Source organism: Dioscorea cayenensis, unplaced genomic scaffold (assembly GCF_009730915.1).
Source record: "Dioscorea cayenensis subsp. rotundata cultivar TDr96_F1 unplaced genomic scaffold, TDr96_F1_v2_PseudoChromosome.rev07_lg8_w22 25.fasta BLBR01001696.1, whole genome shotgun sequence".
Lineage (NCBI taxonomy): Eukaryota > Viridiplantae > Streptophyta > Magnoliopsida > Dioscoreales > Dioscoreaceae > Dioscorea > Dioscorea cayenensis.
Window position 1 is genome coordinate 27098 of NW_024088087.1, and position 14070 is coordinate 41167.

General features: G+C 29.8%; 1 non-coding gene across 1 annotated transcript; it reads left to right on the top strand.

Moving 5' to 3' along the window:
- The first annotated feature begins 8069 nt into the window (after positions 1 to 8069).
- LOC120256881 lies at positions 8070 to 8176 on the top strand. Its single transcript, XR_005535452.1, has one exon. It is a non-coding gene; the product is annotated as a small nucleolar RNA R71 (small nucleolar RNA).
- Positions 8177 to 14070: the final 5894 nt, after the last annotated feature.

The window sequence follows — 14070 nt, forward strand, 5'->3', positions numbered from 1 at the left end:
GAAAGAAAACATAGGATTAATGTTTTGATTCAAAAATAGTAGACACTTCGACAGGAAAACATAGGATTAGAGTTTTGATTGAAAAATATGAGACATTTAGAAAAGAAAACATAGGATTATGTTTTTGATTAAAACATAGGAGGCATTTCGGAAAGAAAACATAGTATTTGGATTTTGATTGGAAAAATATGAGAAATTTCTATAATAAAGCCACTCCAATTATAGAAATGTCCTAATATTGGAATGCCTTCTATATTTGGCTCAAAACAATAATCCTATGTTTTCTTTTCAATATATCTCCTATCTTTCAATCAATACTAGAATCTTATCCTTTAAAAGCCGAATCCTATGTTTTCTTTTCAGAATGTGTCCTATTTTTAAATTTTAAATCAAAACCCTAATCCTTTGTTTTCTTGTTGTAATGTCTCATTTTTTGAATGAAGATTCTAATCCTATCTTTTTTTTTTGTTATCTCTGTAAATTTTTAATCAATATTCTAATCTGATTTTTTTTTTCAGAATGTCTCATATTTTTCAATCAAAATCCTAATCCTACATATTTATTTCGGAATGCCACCTATTTTTCAATCAAAACCAAAATCCTATGTTTTGTTTTTTAATGCCCCCCATCTTTCAAAACTGGAATCCTATCTTATAAAACCCGTGTCCTATGTTTTCTAAAAAGAAAACATAGCAATAGGCTTTGATTCAAAAACTTAATATGATGTTTTCTTTTCGGAATATTTTCTATTTTTCAATCAAACCCCAAATCCTATGGTTTCTTTTCTGAATGGCTCTTATTCAAAAATAGAAGGCATTACAAAAAGAAAACATAGGATTAGGATTGACATTTTGATTGGAAATGTCACCTATTTTCTAGTTTTTATTGAAAACATTACTCCTATGTTTTCTTATAGTAATGTCTCTAATTTATTAATGAACATTCTAATCCTAGGTTTTCTTTACAAAATGTCTCATATTTTTCAATCAAAAGCCTAATTCTATGTTTTTTCGGAATGTCTCCTATCTTTCAATGAAAACCAGAATTCTATGTCTACTATTTATCAGTTTTTAATCAAAACCATAATCCTATGTTTTTTTGGGAATGTCTACGATTTTTTAAATCAAAACAATAATTGTATTTTTTTCATTTAAGAATGCGTTATATTTTTCAGTTTTGAATCAATACCTTAATTCTTTGTTTTCTTTTTGGAATGGCTACTATATTATAAAAATAAAACCCTAATATTTTGTTTTCTTCTTTGAATGTCTCCTATTTTTAAATTTTAATCAAAACCATTATGTTATGTTTTGTTTTGGGATTGTGTCCAATTCTTTTAATGAAAATGATTAAAACAATAATCCAAACTTTTATTTTGGGAATTTCTTCTAATTTTTTAGCAAAACCTACTCCTATATTTTCTTTCAGAATATTTCCTATTTTTAAATTAAAAACCAAATCCTTTATTTATTCGATAGGATTAGGCTTTTGAATCAAAACCCTAATCCTATACTTTCTTTTAGCAATGTCAACAACATTTCGGTTTGGAATCAAAACCATAACTTATGTTTTCTTTTCGGAATGTCTATTATTTTTAAAAAACATAATCCTTTCTTTTCTTTTCCCAAAGTCTCCTATTATCTTAGCATTACTGATAAACATGAGACATTAAAAAAAGAAAACATAGGATTAGTGTTTTCAATCAAAACCCTAATCTTATGTTTAATTTTTAGAATGCCTACTATATTTGAATCCAAACCGTAATCCTACTATATTTTCACTTTTGAGTTAAACCCTTATCATATGGTTTCTTTTCGTAATGTCTAATATTTTTTAACCAAAAACCTAATCTTAATTTATTTTTTAATGCCTCCTATTTTTAAATCCAAACCCTAACTTTATGTTATCATTTCAGAATATCTCCTATTATTGAATCAAAACAATAATCCAATGTTTTATTTTTGTAATGTCTCATATTTTTCAAACAAAACTCTAATCCTATGTTTACTTTTGTGAATGACTTATATTTCTAAATAAAAACCCTAATCCTTTGTTTCTTTTGCGAATGTCTACTATTTTTGAATCAAAACCCAAATCCTTTGTTTTCTTTTGAGAATGTCTGCTATTTTATAATCGAAACAATAATCGTATGTTTTATTTTCGTAATGTCTTCTATTTTTCAATCAAAACCCTAATCCTATGTTTTCTTTTCGGAATGTGTAGTATATTTTAATCAAAACACTAATCCTATATTTTCTTTCCAAAATGGAACCTATTTTTTGAATCAAAACCCTAATCCGATCTTTTATTTTAGAAATTTCCCCTTTTTATTATTTTTAAATTAAAACCCTAGCCGTTGTTTTCTTTTCGGAATATCTATTATTTTTGAATCAAAATCCTAATCTTATGTTTTGATTTCTTAATGTCTACTATTATTATTAAACGCGAATCTTATGTTTTCTTTTCTTACTGTCTACTATTTTTGAATCAAAACCCTAATCATATGTTTTCCTTTCAGAATGCCTCCTATTTTTTAATCAAAACACTAATCCTATGTTTTCTTCTTGAAATATCTACTAATTTTTAATTAAAACCCTAATCCTATGTTTTCCTATACATTAGTCTACTATTTTTCAATCAAACCCCTAATCCTATGTTTTTTTTCTGAAGGGCTATTATATTTGAAACAAAACCCTAATCCTATGTTTTCTTTTCGGAATGTCTCCTATCTTTCAATCAAAACATGAATCGTATGTTTTCTTTTCTTAATGTCTCTTATTTATTACTTTGATTTAAAACCTAATCCTATGTTTTTTTTTGAAATGTCTCAAATTTTTTAATAAAATCCCTAATCCAATCTTTTGTTTTGGGGATCTCTTCCTATGTTTTCTTTTTGGAATGTCTAATATTTTTTAATCAAAACACTAATCCTATGTTTTCTTGTCAGATTAGGGACATTCTAAAACCCTAATACTAAGTTCTCTTTTCCGAATGCCTCATATCTTTTTAGAATGTCTATTTATTTTGAATCAAAACACTAATCCTTTCTTTTCTTTTGAAAATGTCTGCAATTTTTTATCAACACTTTAATTTTTTGTTTTCATTTAGGAATGTCTACTATTTTTAAATCGAAACCCTAATTCTAAGTTTTCTTATAGTAATGTGTCCTATTTTCCAATCAAAACCGTAAACCTATATTTTCTTTTGGAATGCCTACTATATTTGAATTAAAATCCGAATACTATTTTTTATTGGGATGGCTACTATCTTTCAATCAAAACCCAAATCCTTTGTTTTCTCTTCTTAGTGTCTCCTACTTATCAATTTTCAATGAAAACCTTAACACTATTTTTCAAAAATAGAGTTTTCTTTTCAGAATGTCTCATATTTATTAATCAAAACCCTAATACTTTCTTTTGGAATGCTTCCTATTTTTTAATCAAAAACATAATCCTATGTGTCTTATAGTAATGTCTCCTACGTTTCTTTTCGTAATGGAATCTATTTTTCAATCAAAACACTTATTCTATGTTTTCTTTTAGGAATGTCTCCTATTTATCAATTTTCAATCAAAACCAAAATTCTATGTTTTTCTTATCAGTAATGTCTCATATCAAATCAATTCCTTAATCTTATATCCTGAGCAGTATCCGCTAGTAATCAAAACAATAATCATGTCTTCTATTTTGATAATGTCTGATATTTTTTAATCAAAACACTAATCTTATGTTTTTCTTTTTGCAATGACTCTGTTTTTGTATCAAAACACTAACATCATATTTTTCTTTAGGGAATATGCACTATAATCAAACCCTAATCATATGTTGCCATTTGGAAATATCACCTATTTCTTGGTTTCAAATTAAAACAGTTACTACATCATATTTTGTCATAGTAATATCTCTCATTTTTCAATCAAAACAATGATAATATTTTTTCCTTTTTCAAATGTGTCATATTTTTTAATCAAAACCCTAATCCTATATTTTCCTTTTGATTTTAAATTTAAAAATATGAGACATTTAGAAAAAACATATGGAAGACATATTACTATAATAAAACATAGGAATAGGGTTTTGATTAAAAAATATGAGACATTCTGAAAAGAGAAAACATAGGATTAGGGTTTTGATTTTAAAAATATGAGATATTAGTATAGAAAACATGGAATTAGGATTTTTGATTCAAAAATAGAAAAGCAATCTGAAAGGAAAAGAAAAGATTAGGTTTTTGATTAAAAAATAGGAGACATTCTGCAAAGAAAACATAGGTGATTGTTTTGATAGAAAACTGATAAATAGAGACATTAAGAAAAGAAAATATAGGATCCGGGGTTTGATTGAAAGATAGCAGAGATTCCAAAAGTAAATATAGGATTAGTGTTTTGATTGAAAAACATGAGACATTGCCAACAGAAAATATACGATTATTGTTTAGATTAAAATATAGCAGACATTTTGAAAAGAAAATATATGATTATTGTTTTGATTAAAAAATAGCAGGCATTCTAAAAAGAAAATATAAGATTAGGGTTTTTATTAAAAATTAAAAATAGGAGGCATTCGAGGAAAAGATAATATGGGATAAGGTTTTTGATTGAAAAATAAGTGACATTTCAAAAAGCTTTATAAATTTGGGTCTGAATGTCTCATGTTTTTAATCAAAACCATAATTTTATGTGTGTCTTATCTTTAATAAAACCCTAATGCATATTTTTCATAATGAAAAATTGGATTGAGTTTTGATCAAAATCAAAAGACATTACTATAAGAAAACATAAGATTAGGTTTTTAATTAAAAAATAGTAAACATTAAGTAAAAGAAAAAATATAAGATTAGGGTTTTGATATAAAAAGTGAGGGACATCACGATAATAAAGACATAGGATTAGGATTTTTGATTTGAAATTTCATGCAGATTCCAAAAACAAAAAGAACATATAGGATTCGGGGTTTTGATTGAAAAGTATGAGATATTCCCAAAAGAAAACTTGGGATTAGTGTTTTGTTTCAAAATTTATAAATAGGAGGCATTAAGAAAAGAAAACATAGGATTCAGATTTTGATTGATAAATATGAGATATTCCCAAAAGAAAACTTGGGATTAGGGTTATGTAAGATAAGAGACATTCCAAAAGAAAATATAGCATTAGGGTTTTGAGTGAAAAATATGAGACATTGCCAAAAGAAAACATAGGATTACTATTTTTATTCACAAATAGCAAGAATTCTTAAAAGAAAACATAAGATTAAGGTTTTGATTCAAAATTGATAAATAGGAGGTATTCCGAAAAGAAAACATATACTTAGGGGTCTGATTGAAAAATATGAGATATTTCGAAAAGAACACATAGAATTAAAGTCGGAATGTCTCCCATTTTTTTAATCAAAACCCTAATCTTATATGTCCTTTTTTGAATTAAAACCGAAAATACATTACTATAAGAAAAACATAGGATTAGGGTTTGATTAAAAATAGCAGGCTTTCTGAAAAAAAAAATATAGGATTACCATTTTGATTCATACTTTCTAATAAAAAACAAATCCGATGCTTTCTTTTGTTTTGCAAGTCTCTTCTAATTTTTAATCAATATCACAATCTTATGTTTTCTTATAGTAATGTCTCCTATTTTTTATTCTAAAATAATCATAATGGCATTTTTAATGTCTCTTATGTATTAGTAATGTTTTGTTTTTTTTTCATAATGTCTACTATTTTTAAATCAAAACCCTAATCCTAATTATAGCCATTATTACTTTTGAATTCAAACCCCTAATCATATCTTTTTTTTAAATGTCAAATATTTTATGGTTTTTAATTAAAACTGAAAATAGGGGAAATTTTTTTATTCAAATGGTATTTTTGATCGAAATATAGTAGGCATTCCCAAAAGAAAACATAGGATTAGCGATTTGATTGAAAAATAGGAGACATAACTATAAGAAAACATAGGATTTGTGTTTTCATTAAAAACTGATATATAGGAGACTTTAAGAAAAGAAAACATAGGATTTGGATTTTGGTAGCAAAATAGGAGACATTCGGAAAAAAAAACATATGATTATGGTTTTGATACAAATATAGTAGGCATTCTGAAAAGAAAACAAATGATTAACGTTTTGACTAAAAAAATAATAGGCATTTCAAAAAGAAAACATAGGATTAGGATTTAGATTGAAAAATTGGAGACATTTTGATTCAAAAATAGAAGACATTCAAAAAGAAAACATAGGTTAGGCTTTTGATTAAAAAATAGAAGACATTCCAAAAAGAAAACATAAGATACGGGCTTTGACTCAAAAACATACATTACCAAAAGAAAACATAGGATTAGGATTTTGAAAGATTGGATTAGGATTTTTGAAAAATTGGATTAGGGTTTTGAAAAATATTACACATTATTAAAAGAAAAATAGGATTCGGGTTTTGATTGAAAAATAGGAGGTATTCCCAAAAGAAATCATAAGATTAGGGTTTTGATTAAAAAATAGGAGGCATTCCAAAAAAAACATAGGATTAGGATTTTGATTAAAAAATATGAGACATTACGACATAGGATTATTGTTTTGATTCAAAAATATGAGACATTCCAAAAAGAAAACATAAGATTAGGGTTTTATTTAAAAAATAATAGACATTCCCAAAAGAAAACATAAGATTAGGGTTTTGATTTAAAAATAAAAGGCATTCCAAAAAGATAACATAGTGTTAGGTTTTGATATAAAAATAGAAGACATTACAATAAAAAAACATAGGATTAGGACTTTGATTAAAACAAATAGGGGACATTTCCATAAGAAAATATAGAATTATGGTTTTGATTAAAAATAGCAGTCAATCCCAAATGAAAATATAGAATTAGAGTTTTGATTAAAAAATAGAAGACATACAATAAGAAAACATAGGATTTATGTATAAAATAAAAAAAAAAAACAGGAAACCCTACTAAAAATATGTTTTCAAAGTGCCTCATTTTTTCGAATAAAATATAGTAGACATTCATAAAAAAACATAAGATTTGGGTTTTGATTAAAAACTAGGAGTCATTCCAAAAAAACATAGGATTAGAGGTTTGATTGAAAAATATGAGACATTCCGGAAGAAAACATAGGATTACTGTTTTAATTGAAAAATAGGAGACATTACTATAAGAAAACATAGGATTAGTGGGATTCTTAGCTTCAAAGATGGGGGTGCCACCTCCTTCTCTTTGCTTGCTCCCTTCTCAACCTCTATAACCTCGGGTGTGTGTTCATTGGGCTTCTCACTCAGAAGCTTACCCTCAATCTCACGACCACTTCTCAAAGTGATCACCTTCACATGCTCTCTAGGGTTGGTCTCGGTGTTACTCGGCAAGCTTCTTTGTAGCCTTTCTGATAAGTACTTCGCAATGTACCCTACTTGACTTTCAAGATTATGTAAAGAGGCGGTGTGGTTGCAGAGTATAGCCTCAACTAATTGGAACCTTGTATCAGATGATTGCACAAACCTAGTTAAGGCCTTCTCCAAATCGTTCATTAGGGTCTCCAAACCTGAAACTCTGTTTTTCATGTTTGGGCTTGCTATTGTTGTTGGAAACCCGGTGGCCCTATAGCCTTTTGTGGACCTAGGTTGCTCCACGAGAAATTGGGATGACTCTTTCAACCCGGATTGTAGGTGTTGCTGTATGGGTTTCCTTGATTCCTCATAGCATTACCTACAAAATCGACATTCTCAACCGAAGATGCATCACCAATAGAGATCGGGCAATCGGAGGGAGCATGTCCTCCACCACACCCGGTGCTAGTAGTCATGGCCGCCACTCTATTCGAGGTTAGGAGATCTAACTTCTTACTCAATGATTCAACTTGAGCTGCCAATGAGGTTACTACGTGTATCTCATGGAGACCGGCCACTTTTTTCTTCTCCCTAGCATTCCATTGGTAGCTGTTTAACCCCATTTCTTCAATTAATTGATGAGCCTCACCGGGGGTCTTTCTACCTAAGATACCTCCTGCTGCCACATCCAAGAGTTTCCTTGTACTCAAATTCAGACCGTTGTAAAAGGTCTGAACAATCATCCACTCGGGAATCCGTGTTGCGGGCACATTCTCAGGAGCTCCTTGAACCTTTCCCACATCTCAAATAAAGACTCCAATTCCAACTGTACAAAGGACGAGATCTCATTCCTAAGCTTTGCGCATTTTCAAGGAAGGAAATAACAGCCAAGAAAAGCTTCTACCATCTCTTCCCATGTGGTAATTGATGCTCTAGATAATGAGTGTAGCCACTGCTTCGCTCTCCCATATATCTTAAGCATATCAAACACCTCGAGAAAGTTCTCTATATGACTATTTAGATCCCTCATCAGCCAAACCATTGAACTGTGTAGATTGCTGCAACATGTGAATGAATGCCAGCTTCAGCTCGAAGTTCTAAGCTGTAATTGGGGGACGCACAATGCTCGATTGTGTCCCCAACACTGAAGGTTTGGCATAATCCGATAATCTTCGTTGTTGCTCATTCTGTTCTGCCATGTTTTCAGACTCTTCCACTCCCAAATCAGCTAGATTAGACTATTCTTGTACAGTTTCTTTCCCTTTTCTTCTCAGTGTACGTTCAAGCTTGGGGATCTCCTTCAATCAATATGGAGGGGTTTCCCTGGGTCATAACCTAGAGTTGTACCCAAAAAGAAAGAAAAGAAATCAGAACGATGATAGAATAAGAAAATATGAAACAGAATGAATAAATGAATAGCTAAGAAAACAAAGTGCAAAGTATCTTTAAACGCCTACTCCGGTATAGCGCCAAAAATTTGACACGTCCGTATATGCGTGTAAACCGCAAGTGCACGGGTGTCGAAGTAATAATCCCAGATGAGTGGGTATCGTATCCATGGAGAGTAGAGAATAAGGACACTTAACTTGTTTCTTAACTAATGTGGAAGATGAATAGTGACAAGTGTGACAAAATATGAAATAAGAAAAAATAAAAAACAACAAGATAGAGGGCAAAAGTAAAGAAGAAGGTAAGGCAATCAATAAAGATGGGGTACCCGGATATTGATCCGTCTAGGACAATCATTTCAAGTACAAGAACCCTCTATTATACTTTCTAATTGATGGAACAATGAGTCGTGGAATCCTTAATTACATGATCCCAAATTTAAGGTCAACCATGCCTAACTCTATACATGTCCCGAAGGAGAGATTAAATAACCTTTTAACCTCGCACTCGCATAGAATTGTAATGAGATCTAGGGATTCCAAGTGATAAACCCTATTCCTATTTATAGACCTAACCCTTTGGTCCAGGTGAAAGATCCCTAGCCACAATTAAGCCCTAGGTGCTAAAATTGCTTCATCGCTTCACTCCGTTGCACTAGCAACTAAGGCTTAGCGGAAGGTCATCCCTTAGCCCATTCACTATACTATAGCCGCAAAGAACTCTTGGAACATGGAAGTAGGATAGATCGCACAGGAGGGGAAAGGGGACGCTCTGCTACATCTTGACTCACCCTCTCAACCCTCTCTAATCTAGTTTTGTCTAACTCTTATGGTGTGTCACTCACTCACAAGAGTTACCAAAAATAACTCTCAACCTTAGTGTCACTCTAGTGGAGTATTCATACAATCAAGTCTCCAAGATTAGAACTCACAATAAACATCAATTAATTGAAAGCATAATAAAGAGGTTCAATGAAACGAATACATCCTAGGGTTCACAAATACCCAAGTACCCACTAGGGGTTTAGCTCTCCATGGAGCTAGATATAATCAATGAAATCGAATGTAAAAACAAAGCATCCATAGAAAATCCCCTTGTTAGTCATGGTGATGGTCTTGTGGAGAGTCCTCTACTCGTTGCAAGGGTCCCTTTGTCAGGCCTAGGATACACCTCACCGGATCGGTACCGACGAAAACTCTCCCACTAACCTTCTTCCAAACGGCGCGCGATGTCGTAGCCATTGAACCTCTCCAAAGCCCTTGCCAATGCCTCTCAAAACCCTAGCCACCGGCCTCTCTCAAAGTTGTGAAAAAGATGAAGAAAAGAATGCTGAAATTGGGGGTGAAATCGGATTTTAAAGGGTTGGAATCGAGAATCCACACACCTATGTGGGCGACCCTGTGGATTTTTCACACGGACGTGTGGATTCTCTGTTTTCCTATTTTCTCAGCTGTCTTTAAATAATGCTGCTTCAGTATTTTTGCTATAGTGTTTTTTACAATACCCTGTGCAGTATTTATGTTGTGGATCACCTTGCTTCTTTAATAACGAATATGTTGGTAGAGATCTTGTTCTATATCCACAAGTCAGAATGCTTGAATGTTACTGCCCTTGTGCGCCTCCAAATAATTGTGCTAACTCAAGTACGATTAGGTTGGCTCACATTCCTGCATCTAGAACCTAACCTATATCTTCGCATTTGAACCTTAGCAAGATTTCTTCCAAATTAGTGCATTACGACTCACCCGCATAAAAGTAAAATAAATACACCCATATTAGCTTTAAAACTAGAGAAAAGTAATGCTTAACATATGGAAAGAACGCTTCACATTCCTATCACACAAGCGCTTATCACATTCTGAAAAGAAAACTTAGGATAGTGAAAAACATATTAATTGTGTATGTTTTGATTCAAATAGCAGACATTACTATAAAAAAGCATAAGATTAGGGTTTTGATTGAAAAATAGCAGACATTACTATAAGAAAGCATAGGATTAGGTTTTTCAATGAAAAATAGGAGGCACTACTATAAAAAAACTTAATATTAGGGTTTTGTTCAAAACTGGTAGACATTCCGAAACGAAAACATAGGATTACTGTTTTGATTAAAAATTATGAGGCATTTCGGAAAGAAAACATTGGAATATTGTTTTGATTCAAAAATAGTAGACATTCCCAAAAGAAAATATAAGATTAGGGTTTGGATTGAAAAATAGCAGGCATTCCAAAACAAAACTTAGGATTATGGTTTCGATTAAATAATATGTGACATTATGAAAAGAAAACATACAATTATTATTTTCATTAAAAACTAGCGGACATTCCCAAAAGAAAATATAGGATTAGGGTTTTGATTCAAAAATAGCAGACATTCCAAAAAGAAAAACATAAGATTAAGGTTTTCATTTAAAATTGATAAATAGGAGACATTAAGAAAAGAAAACATAAGATTCGGGTTTTGCTTGCAAAATAATAAACATTCCGAAAAGAAAATATTGGATTAGGCTTTTGATTTCAAAACCAAAAAATATGAGACATTTCTAAAACAATACATAGGATTAGGGTTTTAATTCAAAAATAGTTGACATTAAAAAAAAATAGGATTAGGGTCTTCATTCAAATATAGGAACCATTAAGAAAAGAAAACATAGGATTCATGTTTTGATGGAAAGATAGGAGGCATTTAGGCATTTCCATAAGAAAATATAGGACTAGGGTTTGGATTGAAAAATAGGAGACATTCAGAAAAGAAAACATAGGATTAAAGTTTGATTAAAAAAAAGGGAGACATTAAGAATTGAAAACATTGGATTCGGGAATTGATTCGAAAATAGGAGGCATTCCTAAAGTAAGATATAGGATTTACGTTTCGACTCAAAACCAAAAATAAAAGATACATTACAGAAATAAAACATAAAATTAGAGTTTTGATTAAAAAAACAGACATTCTGAAAAGAAAACATAGGATTATGGTTTTCATTAAAAAATAGGAGGCATTCCTAGAAGAAATAATAGGATTAGATTATCAATTGAAAACCTAAATGTAGGTGATAATCCAAATAGAAAACCCAGGATTTGGGTTTTAGTTGAAAAATAGGAGACATATCGAAAAGAAAATATAGGATTAGCAATTTGATTAAAAATATGAGACATTACTTGAAAAAAAAATGTTCGATTAAATTTTTGATTAAAAAATAAGTAAACATTCCAAAACGAAAACATAAGATTAGGGTTTTTATTAAAAAAATAGGAGGCATTATAAAAACACATAGGATTAGAGTTTTCATTAATATACATGAGACATTACGAGAAAAAAACATATGAATAGTGTTTTGATTAAAAAATAGCATACATCCTCAAAATAAAATGTAAGATTAGGGTTTTGATTAAAAATATAAGAGCCATTCCGAAAAAAAAAACATAGGATTATGATTTTTATTCAATAATAGGAAGCATTATGTAAAGAAAAAATATTCTAAAAAGAAAACATGACTTAGGTTTTTGATTTAAAAATAGGAGATGTTAACGTAATAAAACATAGATTAGCATTTTGATTCAAAAATGAAAAATAGGGGCATTTCAAAAAGAAAATATAGGATTATGGTTTTTATTCAAAAAATAGGAGACATTCCAAAAAGAAAACAAAAAATTAGTGTTTTAACTGAAAAATAGGATTTATTCCTATAAGAAAATATATGAATATGGTTTTGATTAAAATATAGTTGGCATTCCAAAAAGTAAATATAGGATTAGGGTTTTGATTAACAAATAGGAGACATTACTATAGGAAAAAATGGAATTCGGGTTTTGAATAAAAAAAAGAGACATTACTATAAGTAAACAAAGGATTAGGTTTTGACTAAAAAATAGTAGACATTACAAAAAAAAACAACGGATTAGGGTTTTGATTCAAATATAGTAGCCATTATGAAAAGAAAACATAGTGTTAGGGTTTTGATTGAAAAATAGTAGACATTAATATAAGAAAACATAAGATTAGGGTTTTGATTAAAAAATATGAGACATTTTAAAAAGAAAATATAGGTTAGGTTTTTTATTCAAATATAATAGGCATTCCGAAAAGAAAACATAGGATTAGCGTTTTGATTTAAAAATATGAGAGATTTTGAAAAGAAAACATAGGTTACGTTTTTGATTCAAATATAGTAGGCATTCCGAAATGAAAACAAAGGATTAGGGCTTTGATTAAAAATATCAAACATTTCCAAAATAAAAGATAGTATTTATGTGTTGATTAAAAAAAGAATGAGGCATTAGAAAAATAAAAAATGAAGGATTAGGGTTTTGATTCAAAAAATAGGACACATTCCGGAAAAAAAATATAGGACTACAGTTTTGATTCAAAAAATAGCAGGCATTCCGAAAATAAAACATATGATTACGGTTTTGATAGGAAAGAATGAGACATTCCGGAAATAAAAATTAGGGTTAGGGTTTTGAATAAAAAATGGCAGACATTTCCAAAAGAAAAACATAAGATAAGGGTTTTGGTTAAAAAATAGCGGGCGTCACACTTAGGATTAGGGTTTTGATTAAAAATATGAGTCATCAAGAAAATTAAACATGGGATTCGGGTTGTGTTTGCAAAATAGTAGATATGTTCAAGAGAAAACATATGATTAGAGTTTTGATTAAAATATTGTAGGCATTCCGAAAAAAAAACATAGTATTGGGATTTTGATTGAATAATAGGAGATATTACGATAAGAAACATAGAATTAGGAATTCAATTGAAAAATAAGAGACATTACTATACTAAATCATAGGATTAGTGCTTTGAATGAAAAATGTGAGATATTTATATCAAAAAACATAGGGTAATGGTTTTAATTGAAAAATAGTAGATATTCTAAATCAAAAATAGTAGATATTAATATAAGACATTTGTAAAAGATAACATAGGATTAATGTTTTGATTGAAAAATAGGAGACATTACTATAATAAAACATTAGATTGGGGTTTTGACTAAAAACAGAAAAATGGGCGAAATTTTCAAAAGAAAACATGGGATTAGGGTTTCTATTTAAAATAAAGAGAAGACATTTATAAAAGAAAATAAAGAATCAGTGTTTTGATTGAAATCGTAAAAACAGGACACATTCCCGAATGAAAATATAGGATTAGTGTTTTGACTAAAACATAGTAGAAATTCCAAAAAGAAAAAAAAACTATTAGGTTTTTGATTGAAAAATATGAGGCATTGAAAAAAACAAAACTTAGGATTAGGGTTTTGATTAAAAAAAATAAGACATTAAGAAAAGAAAACATAGGATTGGTATTTGATAGAAAAATATGAAACATTACTATAAGAAAACATGGGATTAGGCTTTTCAATTAAAA